We start from the raw sequence: 26,405 nt of genomic DNA on the forward strand, positions 1-26,405 counted from the left end.
TTCCTTCCAGCATGTAAAAGTGACAGTACAGGTGTGGATGGTGTGGAGAGACATCAGATTTTGTTGGGACATAAGTGTGAGCCCAGAGGTGATGGGGTATGTTTGAAAATACTTCCTGGCAAAAGTTGTACTGGCTGAGAATCAGAAGCTCGCAGCCCATTGACATCACTGGAAGGTGCACACACAAAGTGAAAGTCCTATGTGGCCTTTAAGCTTCTGTTCCTGTGGTACATGAGGTTTTATACTACACAGAAGAATTGAACCATTCACTTTTCAGGGTAATTGATATAAAATGGGTATCTGTGATCTATTCCAGTCTGCTCTGTCTTGGGTATGCCTCCATGACTTTAACGGTGTGCCACATATGCACAACAAGGAGGCTCTTTGGATGGAAACACTGTACTGCAGGACTCATTAACTGATGATACTTGATAATTTTTAGAGATGAGTACAACAGTTGCTGCTCATCGAGATCATAGATATAACTCGAGGGAATATGTTCACCAAAGTGAAATGTTCTCTAAAATGCTTGCTAAGAGGTTGCTTATGCTTGTTTACTCCAAAAGCGGTATCTTTTTCCCTCAGCCAGACGGAAAATTAGATTTTCTTCTTATTTAAGTATATGAGGAGTAACTGTGAGAATTGTTCGGGTTACATGGATGTTAACTAAGTATCATCAGTGGTAAATCAGGCCCACTGCTTTTTTTGTGTGTTTGGCCAAATGAAGGGGCATTTCCATTGTCTGTTGCTGATTGAGTTCCCCTATGATCTTGTCCAATATGCAGAAACACTGAAACGGTATCAAGAATATGGTCTCTCTTATGCCCTACCACACCGAAAAATCATGTGATCAAGTTCCCTGTTTGTGTGTGTCTCTTCACTTTGACTGTTTGTCTTTTTAGATGCAGGCTCTCTGGGACAGGAGCTGTTGGTCAGTGCGCCAGAGCCTGCAGGCACTGCTGGAATAGAGCGAGCAGCTTTCCTTCCACTCCGCTGTTTGGGTGTGACTGAGGGCTGAGCTGAAAGGCTGGTGGGTGGCTGGCTTGCTTTTCTAGGTGAACCCAGTGAAGCAGATGGATTGCATGAGGAGTCCTGCATCACTCTGGCTGGCACCAAGTGTGGCTGGATACATCACAAATCCCAGAGCTGCTCAGCTCTAAGCTCTGTCTATGCGTCTGCAGCACCAGTCTCCAGGGAACTGAGGTTCCTAGATTGGAGGATATGAGTTGCATTAAAAGACCAGTCCCTGGGGGTTTAGAAGTGATAGCAGAATAAATACTAGAGCTTGCTTTCATGTTACATGGCGTGGGACTTGTTCTTCCTTGCAGATGACTTCTCCAGTGCTGCTTGGATGTGCCTGCTGCTCTGTGATTGCTCCTAAAGCCTTGATTTGACAGTAGCCTCTGGCATGCTGTGGGCCAGCAGATCTGCATAGCAGCAGGCCCACAAGTCTTCCTGCAGATTAAGGGAGTTTTGGAGAAACTGAGTGATTCAAAAATTCACCACTCTTCTCTGGCAGTTCCCTGGATTTGAAGTGTCCCTTGTGTCTGGCACAGCTGGGCAGCAGGCTGGGGAGGAAAGCAGCACTGGTTTTGTTGTCTTTCAAATGCTTGGGGCTGCTGATGTTAGGTGCCATAAGTGTAGTTTTTTTGCAAGGAGAGTTGTAGGTGAGGGAGAAGCATCACTATCACATGAACTGGAGGGGTGGTACTTTGATGTCTTGGCACACAGGGCAGGCTGAGGAGAAGGAATAAGATTAACAGAAAGAAAATCCTCCCAATCTGGGCAATGTCACCTTGTCATCGTGAGTTTGGTAGTTATGTAGCTGCAAGTCTACTGCTGCCTGCTTTGCAAGGGGCAGATCATTAATTACAAGGCATGGCAGAGTGCAGCATGCTTAGGGCTTTGAGGTGCTGACAGGCTGATACTGCCCAGAATAACTGCAGAGAGCATGGTCATGTCCAACATGAGGTACAGTTTTAAGACCTGAAAAAACCTGTTTTCCAGTGTGTCACCCTTGAAGACAACATGGCATACATGCTGAAACCTAAAACTCCCTCGCTTTCTGCCTCCCCAGCAGCTTCATACATGCATTCAGCTTCTCCTTCATGTGAGCCACAAGGTGAGAATCAGGGTAGCACAGGGATCGGAAGAGCTTTGGTGTTTCCCTTGGCCAGCTGGATGTGCAGCAGTCCTGGGCCTTTTGACCTGAGAAGCACTGGAGCACCTGGGGAACGGTGCTGGGCAGGGCATAGGGGTGGAGCAGGCATACAGCTAAGTTGTATAGATCCCTGGCAAGACCAAGAGCCCATTTTGGGATGCGGAGGCAATATTGTGGGTCAGAGTGTGGGACTGAGTTAGGTCAGAGAATGCGAGAGCATGCTCGCTATATGGCTGCTAAGCAGGGAGCAAGAAAGGATTTTACTGTCTGTGGCTTGAGGTTTGGAGTGAGGAATGATGGATCAGGTGGAGAAGAATCTGGTTGGGCTGTGGGGTAATTGTACAATATACCCAGAGCTTGCAATTTATCCCAGACCAGATTGGAAATGTTCTGGTATTCTTCAGGAGTGCTTACAAGCATCTGATAGTCACCGTGCTGGGCACCTGACTCCCTGCCCAGAGCACTGACAATTTCCCCCATCTTGTTTGTCATACGCACCTGCAGATTTAGTACTTTTCTTTTGGAGAATACAGCACTTTCCTGTCCTGTGGGACAATGCTTCTCTTCTGCCATTCTCATGGAGATGTGTGGTGCGATGATATCACTTCCTAGCAAGGGGCTGGTGAATCACTTTGTTAGTGTTCATGAATCACTACTTTGCTACCAGTTTCTGCACTGGTCTTAATACAATTTCCAAAAGCAAAAATCACTATTTCAGAGACATTTTACTTTTTGTTAAAGAGACAATACTGGAATTATCTTGTTGCGTACCGTACTGAACCCAAGCTCCCAGGATGCTGCGGAAGAGCTGTCCGAAATCTATTTGTGTAGCTGAAGGTATTGCCACACATCCCTCCCCAGTAGTGGAGAGCTTGCTTGCAGCAGGGTGTGGAGAGGGAGCACACGTGTTTGTCTCACAGGCTCTGGTGGGTAGTCTGATAACTTAAAGTTTAAAGCTCTGCTGTGGGTCTGATAACTTCTTGCACAGGAGCAGAAGTGCTCTGAGCTGTCATGGCTAGGTGTGCAAAAGCTCTTCTGCTAGTTGAGAGCCTCCCATATTTTATTGCCTGCCTAGGAAGTGTAACTGGTTGTTCATCTCCATAAGCTTTGCACCTCAAGAGGTATAAAGAAGGCAGGAAGCAGGAGTAAGTAGATCCCTCAGAATTTGCTTGTCCAAAGGGAGAACAGATGGCAGGCTGTGTGGTTGTATCGAGGCAATGTCAAAGGTCTTTGACGTGCATCTCCTTATGCATTGGCACAGGGCTTTTTCCTGGGGAAAAAGGAGTTGTGCATGGTGTGGATATGATCTTGTGAGGGTAAAGGCACTCATGGTTTATTCTTGGCAAAGCCTGAGGCTGCTTTAAAGTCACCTTTATGACAGCACTACTCTTCTGGCAACTGCAGGGTCAGGGAATTGCACAAGAAGCGCAGAGGTGCTTTTGCATTTTACCTTGTTTGATGGGCCAAGCGTCCCTCCATCACAAAGATCCAACCTGTTTCTCCGACCAAGCACAGCACATGCTCCAGCAAGCCCACTGCTGCCCTCTCAGGGTATTTCCCTATTGTTTTGTCTTGACCATTACACTTTTACCTTTCTCTGTGATACATTGCATGCTGCCAACTGGTATTTGTAACATGTTCAGTAGAATTTTGAAGTGAAACTTCTTTAGAGGAGGTCAGTGTGCCATGCAGGACACATCCCGCGTGTGGGCAGCATCTGACAGATTCCTGTCACTGTTACCCAACAGGCTTGTCAGAAATGACAGCACCTGCCTGTGGACTGCACTAACACAGCTATACCAGCCAAAATGGGAAGTGTTAACGGTATTGTTTGCCCCGTGTGTTCTTATTCATAGTCCCTCCCCACTATGACAGGCACAGTGTAAATGTCTGGATGGATGGTTACCTGTGTTAGGATAATGAGATCAGATACCATTCAGTTCTGAGCACTGATGTGTAATTATTGTAACAGAAGAGTGGCACAGAAGATTGCTTAAGAGTTTTTCAGTTATCAGTGACTTTTCTACACATAGGCAGGTAAGAAGGTAACCTGTCTAAAAGATTTCTCCTTCCAGAACTAGTGCCAAGGATCAGATCTTCCTGATCCATTGGTGGAAAGCTCTGTTCTCACATTTACGGCGTGCCTACATGCTGGAGATTTTTCTGTTTCATTTCTCTTTTGTGATGGATGAAATAACTTGAAATCTGTTTTTTATATCGAAAGGTTATTTGACTTTTTCTGCCTATGTCGCAGCCATTAGTGTGTTTCATGTATGTCATCAGCACTCTGTAGCAGAATGCTGTTTTGTGCCCAATAGGGATTCTCAAAATAGCCATTGCTTCACCCTCTTTCTAAGCTTGTCTGCAGTCCCAGCCACTTAATTTACCACGTGGTCTGCTGTCAGCCTCCCATTGTAAATTATCTGCCCTTGTAACTCACAGCCTAATTTTTCTTACTCTGTTCAGTGGAGCTACTGACCACTGAATTTAGCAAATCAGGTTGTTGTTAAGACAATACCTGTGAGAACTTCCTAGTTGCATGTTTTGTACTTATTTTGTAAGTTTTGTAAGGCTGTTTGGTTCCCTGCTGCCCTGATCTCAAGTGTGTGACCTTGGAAATCGGTTGATTTGAACGTAACTTTTTTTCATTTGCAGTCCCTGGAGGATTGTAATTGCAGCGTTGCCTTGTGACTGTGCTGAATTAAGAATCGGAGCTCAGCTGAAATTCCCAGACCAAAGGATATGATGGCTACTAGTAACCTTGGTGCCTTTTTTTATGCTTTTTTTCTAAACAGTATCTTTTTGCATTATATATGGTCAGTGTTTTTGGAGAAAAAAAGTTATTTCTTAGGTACCTATTAAAATTTAAGAAAATAGCAGGTCCCCTTGCCCCTTGTGTGCACACCTTCTCCTTCCATATGCTTTAGTGTTGGAAACTGATCATGTCTTTCCATTGTTATGGGAAAACATTTAAATAGCACACCATTTTATAGGCAAAGGAAGGAAAAATCCAACAACTTTGTACTCTGCCTGTAGGAGCTCTCAGTCTAAGTATGGCAAAATTAGCAAATATGAAATGTAGGCTAACAGCTAAGGAGAATAAGGGAGTGAAGTTACAGATGCTAAATAAAGACAGGATGAGATTGTTCAAAGAGGCAGGAGGAAGGACAGAGGATACTTGGCAAGAGAGACTCAATGATATGGGTCAGCTTTACTCTTATTGAACCCGAGTGTTATCCCAGATTTGTGGAGATACAACATCCAAAGCCTTCCCAGGGAGAGAGATCTTAGCCCAGAGGGCAGCATGGAGTGAGGCTCAAAGCAGGGGGAAGAAAAGGAGATGGAAGTGAGTGAAGTGAGTAGGGAGCAGGAAAAGCAGAAGGATTGGGAGCATCCTGGGATAGGACTGTGTAAATGCTAACTGGGGTCTTGAGCAAAGTCAAAAGGAGTTTTCCCAAAAATAACAGTGGTCTCAAGCCCAGCATAAGAACTTGAATTTGACCCAAAAGTAGAGAGAATTACAGCAGTTCTGCTGTGTGTTAGGTCTGCATTTGGAATTTCAAACTTTGTTTTGCCTCTGGAGTCCTCAGTCTTGCACAGTCCCATTACAGCAGTGGTGGTTTTAGTGAGAGTGCAGGTTTTAGTGAGAGTGAGTTCCTGTCCTTGGGCAGCTGCACTTTCATGTGCACAGGCATGTGCATTTTCAGTAAAGGCTGTTCCCAGAGTGAAGATTAGCTGGTGGAACTAACAGCAGCAGCTTTTTGGAAAGCAACACTGAATTTGCCATAGGCATGACCCGGTAGCATTTTCCCCAGCCAAGCACTGGGACTGTGTATGGATGGCTCTGTTTGATGAAATCTGGGGCAGCTGAAGGGCAGACAGGCTATTCTAGTGCTTGCATGTCTGCTGCAGAAGGTGGAGGCGTACCGGTTTAACATGGGGAAATACTGGTGCACACTGAAACTTCCCTAAGAGCTCTGATTAGAAGATGCAAATGTGATGCTTTAAAAAAGGTAATTTACTGACAGAAGAAAAACTAGTAATGAGCTGAACAATTAGCTTATCTTTCACCTTTCTAGATACTTTAACAGCTAAAGACTTAAAATTAATCTAGCAGAAGTCGGAGCATTAATTTGAGGCTGTTAAAATCTTCCTGATCCATTTGTGGTACTCTTCTGGAGGAAGAGTTTCTTACTTCAAGTTAGCTTAACCCTCACTTTATTATTGCTACTGGTCAAATTAATTGCTATATTTGTCAGAGATCACAAACTCTCCACAAATCTGATTGTATTTACTCCTGTGTTTTCATTTCTTGAAAGGTGAAGATGTATAAAAAAAATAAAGGAACTTTGGTGGCAGTTTGTTGGAGTGAGGAATCAAAACTATTTTCAGCACATGTTAGTAATGTACGTGAATTCATAGAATGTATCTGAACTTTTACATGTATTTTAAGGTTTGCTTTTGTTCCACTTGCATCTTTTCCTCTCTCTTCCCAATCATCATTTAAAAAATGTCAGAGGAACCACAACTGAGCATTTCTCCTGTTCCCACCTGTGCTTTGGGATGCGAAAGAATAACATTAGCACACAGAGACCTTGACTTCCTCTTGGATGCATCTGGACAATTTTATTAGGCAGTCCACTGTGTGATCAGTCTGAGAGCAGCTGATGATGAGCATTGTGAAGATATGGTACTGGGCTGCTGATCAATTTTGTGTGTTTCAGAAGACTTGAAAAATTAGATTCATGAAACATCACTCTCATAAACCACAGCCTCACCATGAGGACATTAGGCCAGCCACAACTGTATAAAGTACCTTCACCAGCAATCTTTCACCCTCTGACAAATTTTTATTTCTTGAAGGTAACTGTGGGTGGTCTTCCTTTGTCTAATTTCTGTAAATTTGGTACATCATTTTCTAGTTATGCAGCTGATACTTGTGTTTATATGAATGGCTATTTAACAAAAGGAAAGATCAGATGTTTGTTGTTTCATTTCAACATAAATCAAACTTTGTACTCACATAGCAATTCTAGTTTAGCCCCAGGAATAGCTTTAGTATTGCTAAGTGTCTGGAGAGTATTGACTACAGAGACATGATTTTAAGCGGGCTATAATAGTTTCTACAGCTGTTAACAGTTCACAGAAGAAAGGCAGTATTATTCATCGGTGTTTAAAATGTGCATGACTTGCATTGCACAGAAGTCAGATTGGGAGAATGTCAGAATTTTTTTTTCTGAAATTCTGCCAGGAAAGACTTCAATAACTGGAGAAATTCTTTTCACTGGTGAAATCAACATGCAGCACATTGTGTTATTATAATTGCTTATAGCTCACCATGAAAGTTGTCTTTGTATGTGTGGATGTACGGCTTGTACTGTTTTGTTTTTATTTATTCTGCATTCTTTATTATAATGTTCTTTCCTTTTTTCCAGACCAGAAAGATTGTTATTGAGCCTTCCACAAAGCTGAAATAATGCTGTGTGTTAAAAAAATGTTAACAATTTGAAGAAGTTATAAAAATTTATAAGTTGACTGAATACTTTGGAAATTTCTGCATATTTTAATATAAATAGGTAATGCAAATGTTTGTTCTTTGCATTTAGAGGTGGGTCTCTGTTTTCTAAAGGTCTTGTATATAAATTTGATTCTCACAATTACATTAGAACAAAACCATTATTTTTTCAGATTGTATAATAGGAAAAAATGTATTCACAAAACACAGAACATACATGGTTATCTCTGAATGCCGTATAGTCATGAAATTTAACATAAATAGCATCAGTTCTTTGAATGACTTCATTAAGTGCCTTTAGGGGACTCCCTGTTGCAGTCAGCTGAGGTCCTTCCATTCAGTTCCGCAGGTCCTGGGTTGCCCACAAAGAAAAAGACCATGCTGTGGTTAACTGAGAAATAAGAGGAGATGATTTCGCTATAGATAACATGAAATTTGAGGTTGTACCGGTAGAACTTGCATAGAAATTAAGTCACATAAAATCAAAGAAATCACAGAAGATGAAGGAGTTATTTCAGATGAATTTGGTGTTAGCAATGAGTTCGAACTTTATTTGTAACTGAAATCATAAAACAGAACAAGAGAGTCCAAAAGAAAGAAAGGAAGAGTAGAAATAGGTGAAAGGGAAGAGCTGGGTGACAGAATACTAGCAGGTGAGCAAGGACCTAAATGATGACAGACAGTTTTAACAAAAACTAGTCCAAAATAGTAACAATTCAAATGTTATGGTCTGCTGGAGGTGCTGGTTGGGTAAATATCTGAAAAGACAGGCAGCAAGCTGCTTTTTTAGGAGGATGGAGGGGGAACAATGTGAGTTTTGGGTGGTTGTACATACAGAGTAGAAAGGGTTTGTTAAGTTTCTCTGAAGGAGAACGTATGTCTGATACTCCAAGGCGATTTCTCCACAAGCAAGTATAGTAGCAACTAGGAGTGGACCTGAAGAGCTGCAGCTCTGGTGAGGTCCCCTGGACTGCATGGTGCGTGCAGCTGGTGTGCTTTGCCTGTGCTGTCGGGGTACCTCTTCCAGCTTAGTTTTGTCTGAAAGGAATCTGGTCTGCGCACTTGGGGACCGCTCCATGATGCAAAGCAAAGCACAGTAAGTGGGGCATTTGAGGGGCTGGCTTCAAAAGCGCACTGCTGCTCCAAACTTGAACGCTAATGTAGATGTGCCCTGCCAAACTTTACGGTGGGAGTGGTGACATGGGACAGGGCAGAGGGAATACTCAGAATGCACTAGTTTATGTTGCAGATGCTGGCAGCGTGTGGAGCTGAGAGCAGTGAAAGCCCAAGGGAGTACAGCACCTGAAGAGGTCAGCAGGAGCTGTGGTGCAGGGTAAGCCCTCCAGGAAAGAGAAAGGGAGAATGATTGATGCAAGGATGTGTAGGTGTCCTTAAAAAAAAAAAAGAAAAATATGCGGTTCCCTTAACATACATCTTAAAAGGAGGATTGTGGCATGGTTTTGTCCAATGAAACAATATTATCCAGTGAGTAAGTTCCCTCCAGAAGGGACAAAAATGCCTTTTAGATATATGCAAGGTGACAGTGAAGTTAGCTAAAGCTTTGCATTGTCTGCCTTCTCCTCAGGATAAAGAATACTTCGGGAAAGTTGGTGTCTATCTTAAGGTTACTGTAATTTAGTATTTCAGGATGGATTCCCTCTTGACGTATTGCCTGTGAAATTTTGATAGGGCTAGAAGCACTTTGTAACACCAGCTCCATTAAGAAGTGTGCAAAAATAATGCACAAGGGTCCCAGGTTTTTGATGCGCAGTTTTTATAGGTCTTTTTCTCAAGACATCCTGGAACATGCTTTGCTGTGTTGAAAGGCGTCCTTGGTCGTTGTGTCCAGTGCTATGAAATAACATTGCTGCTAGCTGGTGGTTTGCTCTGTAGAAAGCTGCTTATAATTTTCAAAGACTGCTTTCCAAATGGAATCACTGTGGTAAATGAACCCTTTAAAACTTACACTCACAAAACTGAATTCAGTTCAGGAAACTGTTGATTCTTCAGTCTTTTGTGAGTCACTTCCACTGTAACATTCTCTGGAATCATTCACTTTTGAGTGTTAAAAATGACTGGTTGCTAATGGGAAGTTATCATAGAGTCAGAGGTATTTCCACATTCCCTGTCACTGTGCCACTTCATGCTGTATTTATTCTCACAGAGCCTGTTATGTAAAAGTACCACTTTACAGAGCAGAGGCAGGAGAGAATAAATGATGTAGATAAGTCTGTGTAAGGAAATATGTTGCAGAACTGATCTTGGGTTTCCTCAGCTTATGATGTTTAGCTGCTGGACTAGCTCTCCTTTTGTTCTGCAGCACAGTTCTATTCCTTTCTTGCTGTGGCTCTTGGTCGTCCCATCCAGCACAGCCAAAAACGCTGCTGCAGATACAGCCATCAGGTGAGCCTGAATGTTATCAGAAAGCTGATAGGATTTTTAGCTTTAGTGACAGGATTATGTCAAATAATGTGATGATTAGCTGAGACAAATGTGTTTAGTACCTAAGTATAGCATGTTTATGTATGCCAGTACTTTGAAAACCAGGAAAGCAAAAAATGTATGGACAATAGGTTATTGCCAAGAACTGTTATCCTTGCTACAAGCAATGGGCATACACAACAGTTTGGCTTTTGAACTTTGCTAAAATGATTTGCTAATGAGATTTTGGCTTATGAAAGACGACAAAATGCACGAGCAGAACACAAATGTCTTTACTAGATCTTGTCAGCAGTTGTGAAGATAAATTTTAACAAAGTTAGGATTTCAAAATGACTGTGTTGGCTCGCTAAATATGCTGATTGTTGCATGTCGTTGTCCAAGAACAGTTGGCCTTAATAGCTTCTGAGCAATATTTCCTTTGAAGCTCTCAGATAACAAAAGGCAATCCAGAGAAGTCTGAACGAATCTCTGCTTAGAAACTGGCCATGTTCAATCTGCAAAGCATGTAAAATTCTTTTTTTTCGTGGGGAAAGGCAGAAGAGGGCAATAGGTGCAGGATGTGGAGGGAAGAAGCAGTGCCATGACCCTACAGCATTTCTGCATGTTGAGTCAGGGAGTGACATTTAGACAATTCTCACTGCACCCAATAGGAAAAACTATGATGCAGATCAAATTGCTGGCTGTGCTCAGAGGGAGATGAGGAAGAAAAAGGTCAAGGCACCTGTCTATAGGTAGCCTCTCCTGCGTTTCAGATGTTGGGGGAGCTTACCAGAAAGCCAAATAGGCCTTTTTTTTTTTTTTTTTTTTCCTTTCTTTGAGGGAGTGAATGGCTCCGGACTTTCCATCTTTAGAGCTGGTGGTTTCCACACCACAGTGATTCAGCCAGCATGAACTCTTGACCAAATCCCAGTTTGCTTCCTGGTTTTGTTTTTCTAAAATATTTTACATTTAGCAGGGCACGAAGGCCTCCCTACTACATGACGGTGTAAGGAGAGCCGTGCTCTTTTTACTGGTTAGCTCTCAAGGGACAGTTCTCTATGCTCCTGAAAACATTGCAACCAAAGCAATTGAAAAGGAATCACTGAATTTTGACTAAAACTAAGACTGAATTCTTACATGCTCCTGGCTTTTTGATGCTGTGTGTTTGTGTGGAATTTCCATTGAGGTTTAATAAGGTCTGATTTTTATTTGAGAAATATGCCCTGCCTGCAATGTTCTAAGGGTTAATCACTATGCCATTGCAAAGGAAACCCATATGCATTTGTTTAGTTTCTAGATAAATAGATTAGTATTGACAACGATTTCAGGGGATAGTATGTTGTTAAATTAATGTGAAGGGTCTTGTTCCTTTGCCTTGCTGGATGCTTGTTGATGACTGAATTCTCTGGGGTGCCCTTTTTAGGGAATATGCTGGTGGTTATCCCTGTTACCGTGTAAGTGGTAGGCTCAGTAAGGACTTAGAGTAGCTTGGCTCTGGAGTTTTAAACACTGAGAGAGAGATGCTAGACAGGAAATCTATAGCCTGGGAAAGCTACAAACGAAAGAAATTATACCCTGAAAATTAAAACCATAAAATGTTCTTTCAAAAGTTCATACATTTATATAGATACATTATCCCAAACAATACATCATATGAGTAAACAAAATATTGGTCTAATAGGTTTGAGACCTGAGATAGAAACCTATTACAGTTTACCTCTGTGAAAACACAGCATTACTCCCTTCACACCCTGTGTCTTCTTGTCACCCAGCAGAGAGAAATACTGGTATGTACAGGTTTATTTCAGAGTCCCCTTCATGCAGGGACCCCCATTGTCTGCTTTCTTTTTTACACTACTCTCTATATGTCCCTAATTTTCTCCCTGTACTCCAGTAATTTGTTGCCTATCTCAGAATCTGCAGAGGTTGCCTGAGGCTGTGGGCTGAGGTAAGGTTGCATGGGGCCGTCCTTCTTTTCAAATACTAGTACTTTTTAAATGGTACAGGGCATCCAAAATGCAGGATGCAGAGGTATGGGTATGCTAATAACATTACAGTTGATTAACAAATATTCAGGTCACCAAGTGTTCAGCAGCTGCAAAGTGTCTGAACTAAGGTTGTCTTTGCAGTGGAAGTTCAGCCTTGTTTTGCATACGTGCAATGAGACAAGGTTTCATAACATGATCACATAGGGTGCTTTTTTACTTTCTAGCACAACCTTTGAGTAGAGCAGTCAGGAGGGAGCTGGTGCAGCCATTGCTACGTGCGTTGTGACTTGACGAGTGGCTCTCTGTCCACCTCCACATGGCACTACTACTGTGTCATCTTGGCCGTGCATGAGATTGAGTCTGGTCATAGTGGACATATTGCATGTGGAGCCCATAGGGAAGCAGGTAAGTGTCCTTGCTGCTGTGGCTTTGGAATCGTTGACGATAGATTGCATTGCTGAAGTCAGTGATGCAAGATCAACATAACATCCATACTCATCTCTGAAACCTCAGATTTTCACATTTCAGAATGTAAAACACAACCACCTTTTTGCACTCCATTTTCTAACATGCCTGGCCCAGTTTGAATGTCTTGTTCTGGAGTGGGAAGCAAGTGCTGTACTGCATGTGGAGGATACTATATGGTATCCCATATTCAAATATATGGTTTTCTTCCTGAACAGGGTAAGATGAAAAGGAAAGAGAAATTATTTCAGCTAAGTGAATAATTCACACAGAAGAATTTTTCCAGAGTATCCAACCTTCTCTTCTACTTGCAGCATGTTGATGGTACAATTGCTATTCTCTGTTGTTTATGTACATTTCAAAATTGCTATTACTTTTTTAACTCTGTGGATTGATGTGAAACAGTGTTTTGTGAGCTATTGTTAATCATAGTGTTGGTCTGGTGGGGTTTGGGTGCTCTTGTTGTATTGTTGGTGCTTTCTGTTTGGATGAAAGCACAGATACTTCCAATATAAACTTCAGTTTTCCTGAAGACTGTTCTGTGAAGCTCAGACACTGGCTTTCTTTAAGTGCTTTTGCTGGTACAACTCAATTGCACAAATGTTTGCAGACGGTACAGAGAAAAGGGGCACAAAGCAAGCATGAGGGAATGGAATGGAAGAAACGGTCTGCAGCATAGACTTTAGCTCTTAAAGAGTGCTGATCTCTTTCTGTGCTCAGAGATGCTTATTGTGCAGAATCTTCATAAGCATCAAAGATGAAACTTATACTTAGGCAAGTGCTGGAAGGATCACTGCTCTGTGACCTGCGTCTCTCGGATAGCTTTTTCACTCTTGTACCTGCTAGCAGGTGGTTCCTGTTCTTCAGACTGCTGTTACCTGCTCCAGCAGATAAGGACGGTATGGAATACTGTAGTGTATGGGATAACTGTTCACTGTGGCTGGTTCCTTCTGCTGATATCAAGAGATGATTTATGCCTTTTTGCTTCCCTCATTGTTCTTAGGGCTCCAACTTCTAAGTGTTAAATGACTTTCTTTTTCATGCTTTGCAAATACAGGGATTTCATTGAAGGAGAGTGTTCCAAGCTGCTTTTGAGAAACCTGATGTTTGCAACAGGTGACAGAGGGTATTACTAAATTGACTTCTTGAAAAGGATCCTTCAGGGTATGGTGCTGTCACTGTGTTAGAGAGGTATGGCCACAGGTGGGACTCAGTTGACACTGGTCCAGCGAGTGCCTGATCCAGCACAGCAGAACAGCACAGGCAGCTGTTAAAGCAGTGCACAGTCCCAGATTAGCCAAGGCCTAAATGCTTTGCTCTATTACAGCCTCACTGCAGCTCCCAGGGAAACAGCACAGGCCTCGTGCAGTCCAAGCTGCTCACCCATGCCTGCTCAAGACCAAACCGCCCAGCCTGAGGACCGTGATGAAGCTGTGACCATACTAGCTGCTTCCTCTGTCTCCTGCTGAAGGCCTCTGGCCCCCCATTCGGCTGCATGTAAAAGCATCTGTCAGCCAAGAAAGTGTGAGTAATCTTGCCCAGCTTCTTGGCATTTGTCAGCATAGAGTTAACCTTATGTTTCTGAAGGAGGTTTCAAAGGGCATTCATTAACCCAAAGATCCAGCGCTTTAGGGAATGGGTGAGGCGTGAATGGACAGGACATGGTTAGGTTGGTTCAGAGGCAAGGAACTGGTAGGAGGAAACACCTTTGCACCAGGACAGTTTTACTGCTCCCCCTGAGGGTCAGGGGAAAGTAGGTAAGGAGAACATGGACCTCCAGAAGTAGAACTGGAATGGTGAATGGAAGAGCCAGGGGCCAAGTTATAGAAATCTGGGATGAAGCTGGGACAGGGCCAGGGGTTTCAAAAGTGTTTCTTGAAGTGGGGGGTTGTTGAGAGAGGTGATTGGAGGGGGCTTTGGGAGTCAGTGGAGGAAAGAAGGGCAGCATGCACTTGCAGGACTACAATACAATATATACTATCCGGTACCCACTCGCCCCTGCAAGCAATAGAGATATTCCTGTGTGGGTCTGCAGTTTTGAAAACATCTATTTATTTTGTCTACCTCCATGATTAGGAGGCCAATTTAGGGCTTATCTACTTGGGGAAATCCCTGCAAAATAGGCTAGGGTATGAATTTACAGCCTACTTAAAGACCCAGCAGTAAATGCAGTGTAAATTCACACTTCAGCTTACTTCACAGGAACTCCCCTGCAGAAACAAACCCTCAGAGTCACCTCTGTACCTCAGTCTGGTGCTAAAAGTGAGTGGAAGCTTCTCAAAATGTGGGCCTCCAATTCCATTTTTATAGGTGGGTTTTTCGGTCTCCTGGGGCTTTTTGCAGCTGCTATAAATCTCTGTCACATTGCTGAGGCTGGAGAAGCTGGGCCACTTTATACTGCTCAGGATCTGACCCTTTGCCTCAAGTAACCTTTTATTATCAATTGGCCAGAGGGTATTTTCCTTTTTACTGGCTTTGTTACTAAGCTTGTTCATTCACTCCCACCACTGCTGATGTCTTTTTTTTTTTCTTTCTTTTTTTTTTTCCCTGTGAATTTTGTGTTGTGTCTTTCCTCCCATGTAATTTCCTAATAGTGAACTAGTGACAGAGTGGGCTGCTGGTATTTAATCTTGTGGCTGGAGAGGTCAGGCTGTTTCTGATACAGACAAACACTCCATTACAGTAAACTCACAGAAAGTTTCCTTTTCAACCTGAAAGGAGAAGGAAACAGACTCTCCACCAATGGGCTTTCAAGAATTATTTCTGTGAGCTGAACTTACACTAAAGGCCAGTTTGGCAATGTTCTGTGTAGAGGAAGAAAAAAAAAAAGAGGAAGACGTACTATTTCTTCTTTCCCTTTTTGCCGAGATTTGGCTCGAGTCTTGCCTCCTTATCAGATTAGAGTCCTGCAGTGAAAGCACCAACCCTTTGCACTGTGCACTATTGAAGAAATGGTCATTGCTGATGTCCAGCTAAAATTGCATAAAGATTAAACCTTCAAAGTTCTCTGTCTGCTTTTGGTATTTAGGAAAACTTGCTTCTTGGCAGGAGGAGCTCAGTAATAAGGCAAATACAGAGTGCAGTATGTTTCTTGCTGTACTCTAGGGCAAGACTAAAAACACTGCCCCTGTCTGCTTGATGGCTGTTTAATTTAAATTTATTAGACTGCTCCAGGGTATACATAGAAGTCTAATCCTGTAATCCGTGGTGAGGTTGTATGTACCCAGTATTGCAGTGTTCCCTGTGCATGGAATAATTTGACATCAAATGTGCTCCCTACTTCTCAGGGGAGAGGCAAATGTAACAGAGTATTGTCTTACTGTTCACTACTTGAACTTAGCTGAGTCGCCCTTTATTAGAAAGACATGAATAAAATTAATCTAAGTGTTGAAGGAATAGGAGCTGCAAGATAATAAGTAATTATGTCCCAAGCTTGACATAGTATCATAAATCAATAATTTTGAAGACATTTAATTTTCTTTCTGCCTAATTTCTTGATTTGTAGCACTAGTTTGCTTAAATTTGTTTCTGTGGTAACTTCAGTACTTTTATGCTTCTCCCTTCTACATAAAATTTAGTATTGATTTGCTGATTTCCTCTTTAAATGCAGTCAAAAATCCCCTGTTTGCTAAATTAAGAAACCAATAACATGGAAGGAAAACATGTACTACATTGCATTGCCTGAGCTCTGTGATTTGTTGACTTTGACATGTGCTGTCTATTATTAAAATACATGTTTATATTAAATATATAATATTTTCTTTTCCCTACCATTCTGGTATTATACCTATATGAAAAGTTAGGTTAAAGGGTAGTTAAAAGCCTGGTTAATTTAAGTGTGGGAGCATATCATCAATTGAAAAACATTATTGGAAAGATGACTTTGTAGTTGAAGCTGTTCTATTGCTTGACTGAACATTGCAAGGTCAAATGTGGACCAAGTGAAAAGAAAGTCAATTGATGTGTTTGCACACATTTGTGCTAGGTGTAAGTCATGAATGTTTTGTGCGCTTGATATTCTTCTCCCATCTTTTGTACACTGATTTTTATTATTTATGAAATCCTTGCAGGGAAGAGACAGTGTTCTCCTGCTGCTTTTGGTTTGTGGTGTATCTATCTGCGGGACATACAGAACTTGGTCTAGACAGCCTGGCTAATTTAAAAGCCTTGGAAATAGGATCCTATAAGGAGTTGTACAGGACAAAGTGCTGTAAGTAGTGCCCTCAAAGTATTCATATTGCATAATAAGCCTATTTCAGCTGGTGGCATGTTCTTGAATGTGACTGATCTTTTAAAAGCTGGTTGTTGAGGGATGCTCTCCTAAGCTTGGGGAGCCTAGTGGAGCAGTCAGTGCCTGGCTGCCTCACACTGTGTGCTAACTCAAACAGAAACCCTTTTTCTTTCCAACTGTAGCTGACACAGGCATTTGCTGTTCTGCCTCAGCCACAGGGTAGGTACAAGCCCAGCCAGGATGGCATCTCACTGCCATTGCAGTCTTTATGCCAAATCTATGTTTAAAGACATCTCAATTACTCTGGTCAAAATTCCCATTTAAAAAGAATAGTTAGAATTTGTCAGAGGGAGAACAATCCACAAGTCAATCATCAATGAAGTGTTAAGTGAAGAATGATGTATGTCTTTTGCAGTCTTCACACCTACAAGAAGCCTTTTCAGAGCCTGACTGTGCCGTATTTCATCTAGCTACCTGCTTTATGTGTTTAGAATGAAAATGCACAAAATCCCATTCCCACCCGGAGATAAAGGGCCACGTCACACCACACAGCTGGGTGTTTCAGAGCCAGTCAAACTTGATCCAGTCCCTGGGCCTGTTCCACTGGGGCTTGAACTGCACTCTCATGGGCATGGCAGAAACACCCACTGCAAAACAGGCAGCTGCTCGAAGATCACTGGAGCACAAGGTCACTGCATGCAAATCTTGTACCTCTGTATGATGTTGTGGATCCCTTGGGTCATTTCTACTTCCTGGCAATGCTGCTATTGCTGAGAGAAGCCTGGCAGCCTGCCCTGCCTGGTGCATGCCTTCAAGAGCTTTGAAACCAGCAGGAGAAAGTCTAGCTGCTTTCACACTGACAGAGCCTTGTTCTTCCCTGCCACTTCCCCAGCTATGCAGCTTGGGCCCAAGCAGACTCTCTATGGAAGTGTTAAAAGTACTGCAGAAGCCAAGCCAGGGAAATAAATCAAAGCTATGTTGAAAGGGCAGGGTTACAGGTGTTTGTCTGGACAGAAAGTTTCATGCAGGATACCAAGATCATGCAGAAGGAATCTCATGACCTGGTGTTCCAGCCCTTGGGCCAATGGCTTCTTTTCTTCTTCTCTGTTTGAAAACATACACAGCATGTGATTTGGCAGTGGCCTTCATACTGGGCATATGTGTGATACACATCTACACACAGGTAGCCTGTGCCACACTTCAGTTTCATGTGGAACAGTTATTGACTTATACGGGAATTACCTTTTGTGTTATTGTCATTAATATTAGTGTTGTTTGATTACTGCTTTCATGATAGTTTTATATGGTTATTGTGTCAAGAAGCCACAGTCTGAGTTCCTTTTTCATTTGTCTTGACCATTGGACACATTCAAAGGAAAAGACCATTCAGGTAGGATATATCTTATCCTACTTGAGCTGTCTGAAGGCTAGGTATCTAGTCTAAGCAAAGTGTATGGGCGGTCTCTGTTTCTCCCTCATCACTGAAGGTAGCCAGTGTGATTCATCAGGTATGTGAGTGAATCATCTAGCAATACTGTCTGTCTCTGCTGGTGATGGAGAGAGCCTGGATGATTAGCCTGGACTAGGCATTAACTTTAGGCTAAAGGTGCATGCTTTTCTTGCTCAGAGCCAGGGAAGTGTGAGTTTCATTTCCAGTTAGCAGTATTTAGATGCAAATGAATATAAAAAGGGCCTGGAGAGCTGCATGTCTGCAAAGGCAGCTATTGCCCACAGACAGATGGATGTGCTGCAGATACTTTGAGCATACTGTATATGCCCAGAGCTCCTCTTTGCCACATCTTCAGTGAGCATCTTTTGCATGATGAGACCACAGATAGTTTACCTTTTGCTGACTCTGCAAGGGCAGCTGTAACTTCTGGCAGGATGTACATAGACAGCTAGAGTGGAAATATTTTAAAGTCTAGTGGAAGGTGGACTGAGTTAATCTGTCAGAAACCTCACTCCTGGTTTCCTCACGCCAGCAGCATACCTAGGTCAGTTAGAGGCTGGAGTTTTCTTTACTGAGGTGCTTTTCCTATTGGGAAGATAAAAGTGTACTGGTATGAAGATACTCTGCACTGAAAGTTTGTTCCCCTTCCTGTGGGACACATCAGCACTTCTTAGATCAGTGTTGCTTTATTCATACCAGGCAAAGCAGGGGCCACCTCAGAAACCTTTTATGTTACTAGCATAGTGCAAACAGGCATTTGTTATAAATGAGCACTGGAACATAATTAAAAATGTATCTTTAAAGTTTATGGAAGATCTTTCTTTCTCTGGGAAAAAGAGGGCTGCTGTGAGTCTTATTCCACTGTGGTCAAGTTATTTCTAGTGCATAGTGTGAAAGACAAATCAGGAAGTCTTAGATACCATCTTTTGAAGAACATGAAACCGGATTCAGTACAGCTGCCTGTAGAAAGGTAAGGTCTAGCAACAACTGCAGTACGCAATTACTATTGCAGTTGTCTCTCTTCATCATCTTTTTATACATATATAAATATGGTCTTAGATTATCTGATCTGTCTAGCTCAGGCATGCTTTAGTTCTAGTGTTGGCATTCAAATCTAAAACTACTTCTGGAGATAATCTGAATTATTTCATAATTATGAGAAATTCTGGGGAGGTATCTCAGTGTTTACAGAGGAGTATCTTGCTGTACCACACTCCAGTTTTATCAACACAGCCAATTCTTCTTTTAGTATATTATAGTTTAATTAGCTCCACATCTTGAGTCATAATCTGTTTCTCTGGGGCTGAAGCACAGACACACACACACACAAAACACAAAATGTGAAATGTAAAGAATTGTGATCTTTACCACTTGGATTTGGTACCAACTTCTAAAGTCAGTTTCAAATTTGTTTGTTGAATTGGAGTTTCATGCTGTGAATAATGTTTCCCTTCATTGTGAAGCTGTCAGATGTAGCTCCCCTGAGAAAACCTTCCTGCCAGGCTGAGATCTGAGCCATAATTGCCTCTTGCTCAAAATTGACATGCTTCTAGAAAGCAGTGGCACCGTTTACGCTAGCTGAGGGCCTACCCCATAAAGTCTTTCAAGGGCAAACTCTAATTAGGCAGTGAACCCAAATGTCACCCCAGAGGAGCAATTGCCATGAAAACCTTGGCAGAGTTTCCCCAGATGTGTTGGAGGTGTCTGGGCTTCCCAAGCCACAGATTTTTCCTTGGCTTCTCTAGAATATTACTTCACCACTAACTTGGTCTGTTTACCCCTCTGTCAGAAGGGTTGATGTTTCTGATTTTTCATCCTCTTTTTCACTAGCTTTGTCTTCCAATAACGAAGTGTTGGAGTGACTTCAAGGCTGATATATCTAGAGCTGGCCAGCCTGTGCCTTGGAGATGTATGCAGCTGTTGAGTGTTTCAAGGGTGCCTCTCACGTTGGGACAACATCATATACAAAGGTCTCTGTGCTCACCAGGGCTGCTAGGTAGTCTGGTCTCGCTGTGGGTAGAAGTGAGCTAGATTGCTACACCAGCATCTCTGAGATGCCCAAACCATCTTGCTGTGGAGACATAGGGTCTGGTCAGCCTCTCCTGCCTGGTCAGTTCCTCCTGGACTTCCCCTACCTCTCAGCTCACTGAGGTAAGTGGTACGGATCTCATTGATCTCAGCAGAAGACTTTGATGTGTGGTTTGTTAGATTGGCTCCTCCAGAGCACTCTGTTTCTCTGTTCCAGTGATATTCTTGGATCTGTTCTTAAAGTCCTATACTTTGAACTCTCTGCAGTTAACCTCTCCTGGTGCTTCACTCTCAACTTTTTGGGAGATTTTCCTTGTGTGTGCACTTTTCCACATGTCAGTTACCACTTCTCATGCTTTTCCTGTTAGTCTTACTGGTGTGCAGAGTCATGGCACCATATATGACAACTCTCTCCTCTGTCACCATCATTGTTAACCAGTAGTCACATCTCAGTCATCTTGCCCTTATAAGCTGCAGAGGCTAATGGCATCAGGCTGCATATATTCCTACTGTGTGGCATTTTCTGGTCTGGTTTCCTTTCTTGGTCATGTGTTGATCAGGCAAGGACAGGAGGAGAATGAAGCAGTTAAATGAGATCAAAGTCTCTCATTTGAAACCTGCACAGAGAGTAACCACCATTCTCCCAGAACAGGAGCAGAAAATAGCAGCTTGTGTCACTGTGTGTGATGATGACTGCAATAAGAATGGGAAATAGTACACTTCCCTCATGTCTTTCGCAGCTTCAGGAGTAGATGAATGATAATTTTGGTTCCTTCTCCTCAGATTGAGGAGTAGATGACTAATGTCATTGTGACTGGTGCCATCTAATTGGCTCAAAAGAATTTTCTGGTTGTTCTCATGATTAGCATCACTTCCCATCATGTGCAAGCCATTGGAGAGCAAAGACCTCCTTTTGAACTGTCATGGTATGAAGAAGATGTAAAAGTACTGGGTTCCTGAATCAATTTGATGTATATGAAGTATGTATGAATCAGTATTCTGGTCTTCCTGTGCAGCAAGTCATGATGACTGATCTATTTCTACAGTTACAAATTATATTATGTTAAAAAATACTTGGTGTTGAAGTGACTTCTATGCAAAGTTTCTGTGAAGTTGAGATTTAAGAAGGACTCACCAGGATGGTATAACTGAAATATTTTGCTTTGAGTCGAATTGATCCATTTCAAAACAGTTTGTTGAGCTGGATTGCTGTGTTACTTAATGTTAAGTCCGAGCCATCTGCCTGAACTGCTGTGGCATTTTTGGGACAGGTAGCATTGTATCCTGATTATTTCTTAGTCACCTCCACCTCTGCATTACCTAACCAAGGGTGCATTGCAGTCTCCCTTCTTACCTACTGTAGTGGTGGATCATGGGAAAAAGCTTGGTCAGAGAGCCTCGCTCTGGGCGGATGAGACAAACTGATGTCAAACTGGGTCAAACCAAAATATTTTGCTTTGGTTCAACTCATTGAAATGAAATATTTCAATTCAGGAATACCAAACCACTTCATTTTTTCATCAAAAGTGTGGAAGTAAACATTTGGCACTTGCTAATGTCAGATTTTGAAGGTAAGCATATGAATTTCTCAGGTGGTGTTGACAGGAGATCCTCCCTTCCACATAAGAGTGGATGTTCTTACACAGGCCTGTTAGGGAGAGGTGGCACATAGGTGATGAAGAAATCGAGTCCATCACATTGCACCATACACCAGCCTAGTGAGAAGAGGTCTTTATGCTCAGTTTGAAAAAGGCCAGTGCAAAAGTTACCTGGGTAAGTAAAAATTAAGAAACACATAGAAGGAAAACATTGGAAAGTTTAAAAGGGCGAATATTACAGTAGCACCTTTGGAAGGTCAAGAGGGCAATGTCAATATAAACATGGGAAAAATGGAAAAGACCTGATATTGTAGTGTAGAATCAAATTAAATACTTAATAGGCATGTTAGAAATTAGCCAGGATAAGTGACAGGACTGGAGCATTCTTACAGCTTATTCTAGAAGGGCAGTCTTGGAGAAATGGAGAAGCATTATCCATGCTTGTTCTAAAGTTGTGGAATAAATGAGGGACAGACTTGTCTGGGTGAAGTTAGAGAGAAAGAACAGAGCCTCTTTGACAGGTGGGTGTAGTTTAAGCCACCTCCCTGGGAGGAGTGGAAAGGTGTTTTTGAGCGATTCTTGGAAGCACTTAGTAGCAAAGCCTCAGTGGTAATGGACACTTTATCTGGATATTGCTTGGAAAGGCAATATGGCAAAAACCCTCAATGTATCACCATTTTGGGATATCTTGAGGCAACTCTGTTTCACAAGGTAGACTTTATTAGGGAGTCATTTTAGCTGAGTCTTACTAAGGAGGACTTGCCTGTGCATAGAATCATAGAATAGTTTGCATTGGAACAGACCTTTAAAGGTCATCTAGTGTGTCTCATTGTCCATTGTCCATCCCTCCCCCACCCCAATGACCAGGAGCATCTTCAACTAGATCAGGTTGGTCAGGGCCCCATGCAACCTGACCTTGAATGTTTCCAGGGCTGGGGCATCTGCCACCTCTCTGGGCAACCTGTTCCAGTGTTTCACCACCCTCATTGTAAAAAATTTCTTCCTTATATCTAGTCTAAATCTACCCTCTTTTAGTTTAAAACCATTACCCCTTGTCCTATCACAACAGGGCCTGCTAAAAATTTTGTCACCATCTTTCTTATAAGCCCCCTTTAACTATTCTAAAGAAGGGAATGTTAATGAAGCTGAAAATATGAATCCAGTTAAGAAAGAGGTTTGGATTCCTGGACAGATAGTGGAACAGACTGTCAGACAGTCTGTACAAACCTGGACTGTAAAATGATTAAAAAATACAATTGCCAAGAGTAATTAATGTTAAACTAATATAATGTCCCAGTTTATAGGGCAGCTAGCTGAGGAAAAAAGAGTATGCAGTAGATATCATACAGATATTCTTTTGATCTTGATATATGTCTTGATCTTGATATATCTCTTGATCTTGGCTTTCAACATCATCCTTCATTATATTCTCTGACTAGGTTACCAGTCAAAATCTGGCTGATAAAACTGGGTAACTTGACCCAGTCAAAGTTACCTGGTTGGACAAATATCCTAATGAGGTGATAAGGTAAAGAGACGAGGCTCAAGCATTAGGAAAAATGTTCGAATAGCAGGAGTAGTAAAATCATGGCACAGATTACTTAGGGAGAAAGTAGAATCTTCTTGACTGAATTTTTGCAAGAACAAGAGTGACAAATATTTTTCAGAGATGGTCTAATTTATTTATTCTGCTTTAGAGCAAGAGATTAAATAATCCCTCCAGATCGCCTCTAGGCATGGATTTTTAAACTTCTGTTAAGTGGGTGCTTTGGGGACTTTTAAGATTCCTCCTTCTCAGGTGGAGTCAGGATGAGGATAAACATTGTACTATGGAATTTTCCTCAGGGCAGGTGTACATACAAGTATGGCTTTTGGGTTGTACTGAAAAGAATTATTCTTTATTTGCTCTGCAGAACTTTAGACAAGGATGCCCAACTTCCCAGGTTGAAATAGGGCACATCAGACCAGCATAAGCATTTCTGGAGGCTACAGCAGATTATCTGAAAATGTTTTTGCATGAACCTAATTTTATTAAAGAGTTATGCTCCAATGATGAGGAATACAGGAAGGGCATGTGATAGAAATGTGCAGTGTAAACAGCTTAGATTGCTCCTAGCGATTGCATGGTTTTAATTGGGTAACAGATCATGAACTATATTTGTAAAGATTATTCAGCAGTTTCAAAAAACAAAAATATTTAAGAAAACCATGCCCTTCTGGAGACATCTGGTAAACAGATAAAGAGCCAAAGTTCATTAATAGATGAGTCATTGCTTCTATGTCCGTCCCTGAGATACCCACACAAAACTCTTGCTGCCTTCAGCAGGTGGTACGGTCAGCCTGAAGGAGAGCGTGGTCACTTGGCCTGGCTCTGGCCTGACTTTGATCTCACATGGATTTGTTGGTGATTTTAGGCAAGCAGAGAGGAAAGACTGCCTTAACTAAGAAGGTGCTTTAGCACTCCTCTTTCTCCCTTTCCCCTTCTTGTCCCATCCCTCTCATTGCTGCTTCGGCTCCCCTTATGGCCAGGGACTTGTTGTCCCTTTTTCTGGGCAGTGACCACATGGCCAATCCCTCTGCAAAGCCCTGCCTTGTGAGTGATAGCTGTAAAACTTCTTGCCTTTAACTGGCCACCACTGCTTTCTTCCAGAGTACCTTGCCCTTGCTACAGGGATGGCTGTTGCTTGTGAAGCAGGGGGTGATTTGCAAATTATAAAATTGCAATAATTCTATGTACTTTTATATTGAATTGCAGAAGTACCAATTTAATTGACTGCATGGATTTGCAACCAGCAGTTCAGCAGCTGCTTCATGAGCCATCCTTGCAGGAGGGGAACCTCAGAGAGGTGGGTGAGTTGGATGCTGACAAATGGGAATGGGTCTAGTCATCCCGAGAGAAATCATCCCCATTTGTGAGTCAAAGCCTGCAGTCTCTTGCCTGAGATGAAGGGAATCTCCCAAGGGCAGCTAATCTTGCACGATTTCATCACTTGAGATCAAACATCATGATATCGGGTCAATAGATATTTCTAAAAGTACACGCGAACCTCATTCAAATTCACATTTAGCTCTAGCCAAAACACAACCCGAATCACGATCCAAATAACCTCCTCCTCAGCCCACCTTCATTGCCGTTCTGTTTCAGTGGCAGATGCAGCACAGAAGAGATGCCTGAATGCTTAATTCAGAAATTTACTGTTTAAGGCATTACTTGTATGAACACCAGCGTAACACATAGAATACCAATGCCCTAAATTTAGTAGTTTTGTCTGAGTCATTTTCACTATGTGGGAGGGCTGTGAAGACACTCCACAGAGTGGAGAAACTTGCTGCTGGTGTCTGTCCAATGAGATTATTTTTTTTAAAAGTCAGAACACAACAGAACTACAGATATGTTTGTGAGTAAAATGCAATTTTGTTGCAGACTTCAGTACAGGAAAGGGGCGGTGTTGCTCTCCACCCACTTCAAAAGCTGAAGTCAAGTTTGACAGATATGTATATCTGATACCGAAATAGGTACTGAACTTTTCATGACAGCAACACAAAGACACAGGTAAACACTCTGGCTGCGTGATTTGGAGGGACATGATGTGGTGTAATCCCCAGATTGTCTGTGCAATTATATCTTATTTTCAGATCTTCTAGCAATAGCAGCTGAGTTGTTACAATCCTACATGTTACCAACCAGCAGCCAAAAGCTATTCCTGGGCTTATTCACTGAGGAATGAAATGTTGTCCCACTGAAGACCAGGTGACTTCTGCCACAGAAGTCATTCAGTAGGGCTAGGAATAAACACACAGTTTTTGAAATAGATGTGGGCACGAGTAATTAGGTATGGATGTGAATGAGGCATTTAGACTTGGTGTTCTAAACTGGTAACACCTTCCTGCCAGTCTGGATTTTATTCTTACTCCATTAGACTTTCTGCTTGAATGCAGCTGATTTCAAGTTGATATGAATGAACTTAGAAATTCCATTTTGGAGATTTTTCCTGGGACCTTGTGGAATAAAACTGCCCCTCTCCTCAAGTGAAAACCTAACTTCACTGCCTGAGGTTAGTCAGAATTTATGTTTTTACTCTGAATAAAGGTTAGTTCTAGCATGATCCCTGCACTCTGGGTTTGGAGTGGACTCTTCATCAGGCAGAGATGAAGCATGTTTTCGTGTACTGTATACCGCTTGATATCAGCTGTGGCAGATATGTAAACACACTAGGATTTGATCCTATGGCCCTGATTCTCATGAGTAGTGCCACTGAGTTCAGGGCTCTGCTCACACAAACTGGAGGATCAGTTGTAATGTGTTTAACGTCAATGAGATGAACTCTGTTCCGAGAGAAACTTCAGTAAAATCAAAAGCTTGTTAACAGAAAAAGTAGTTAGCTGTTATCATTAATGGAGCAAAATGCCAAACAAAATTCTGCTCTGCTATTTGTTGCCATGCAGGCATTTAGCTGCCAGGAAGGACCAGTCTTATGAAATTATATCCATGGTAACATGCAAGCCATGTTTAACTTTGCAGCATGTTAAAATGTACATTAAAAAAAA

At 42.2% G+C, this 26,405-nt stretch overlaps 1 protein-coding gene across 1 annotated transcript in view; it reads left to right on the plus strand.

The window, feature by feature from the left end:
• RTKN2 (rhotekin 2) overlaps window positions 1–26,405 on the plus strand; it is a 210,112-nt gene that overhangs the window by 11,395 nt on the left and 172,312 nt on the right. Inside the window, exons 4-9 of the mRNA XM_052799817.1 lie at window positions 11–175; window positions 4,817–6,567; window positions 6,679–9,009; window positions 9,997–12,490; window positions 13,161–14,074; window positions 16,621–16,760. The gene's annotated coding sequence lies outside the window, so the exon portion shown is untranslated. The remainder of the gene's footprint in view (window positions 1–10; window positions 176–4,816; window positions 6,568–6,678; window positions 9,010–9,996; window positions 12,491–13,160; window positions 14,075–16,620; window positions 16,761–26,405) is intronic.

This window comes from Harpia harpyja, chromosome 10 (genome assembly GCF_026419915.1).
Source record: "Harpia harpyja isolate bHarHar1 chromosome 10, bHarHar1 primary haplotype, whole genome shotgun sequence".
Classification (NCBI taxonomy): domain Eukaryota; kingdom Metazoa; phylum Chordata; class Aves; order Accipitriformes; family Accipitridae; genus Harpia; species Harpia harpyja.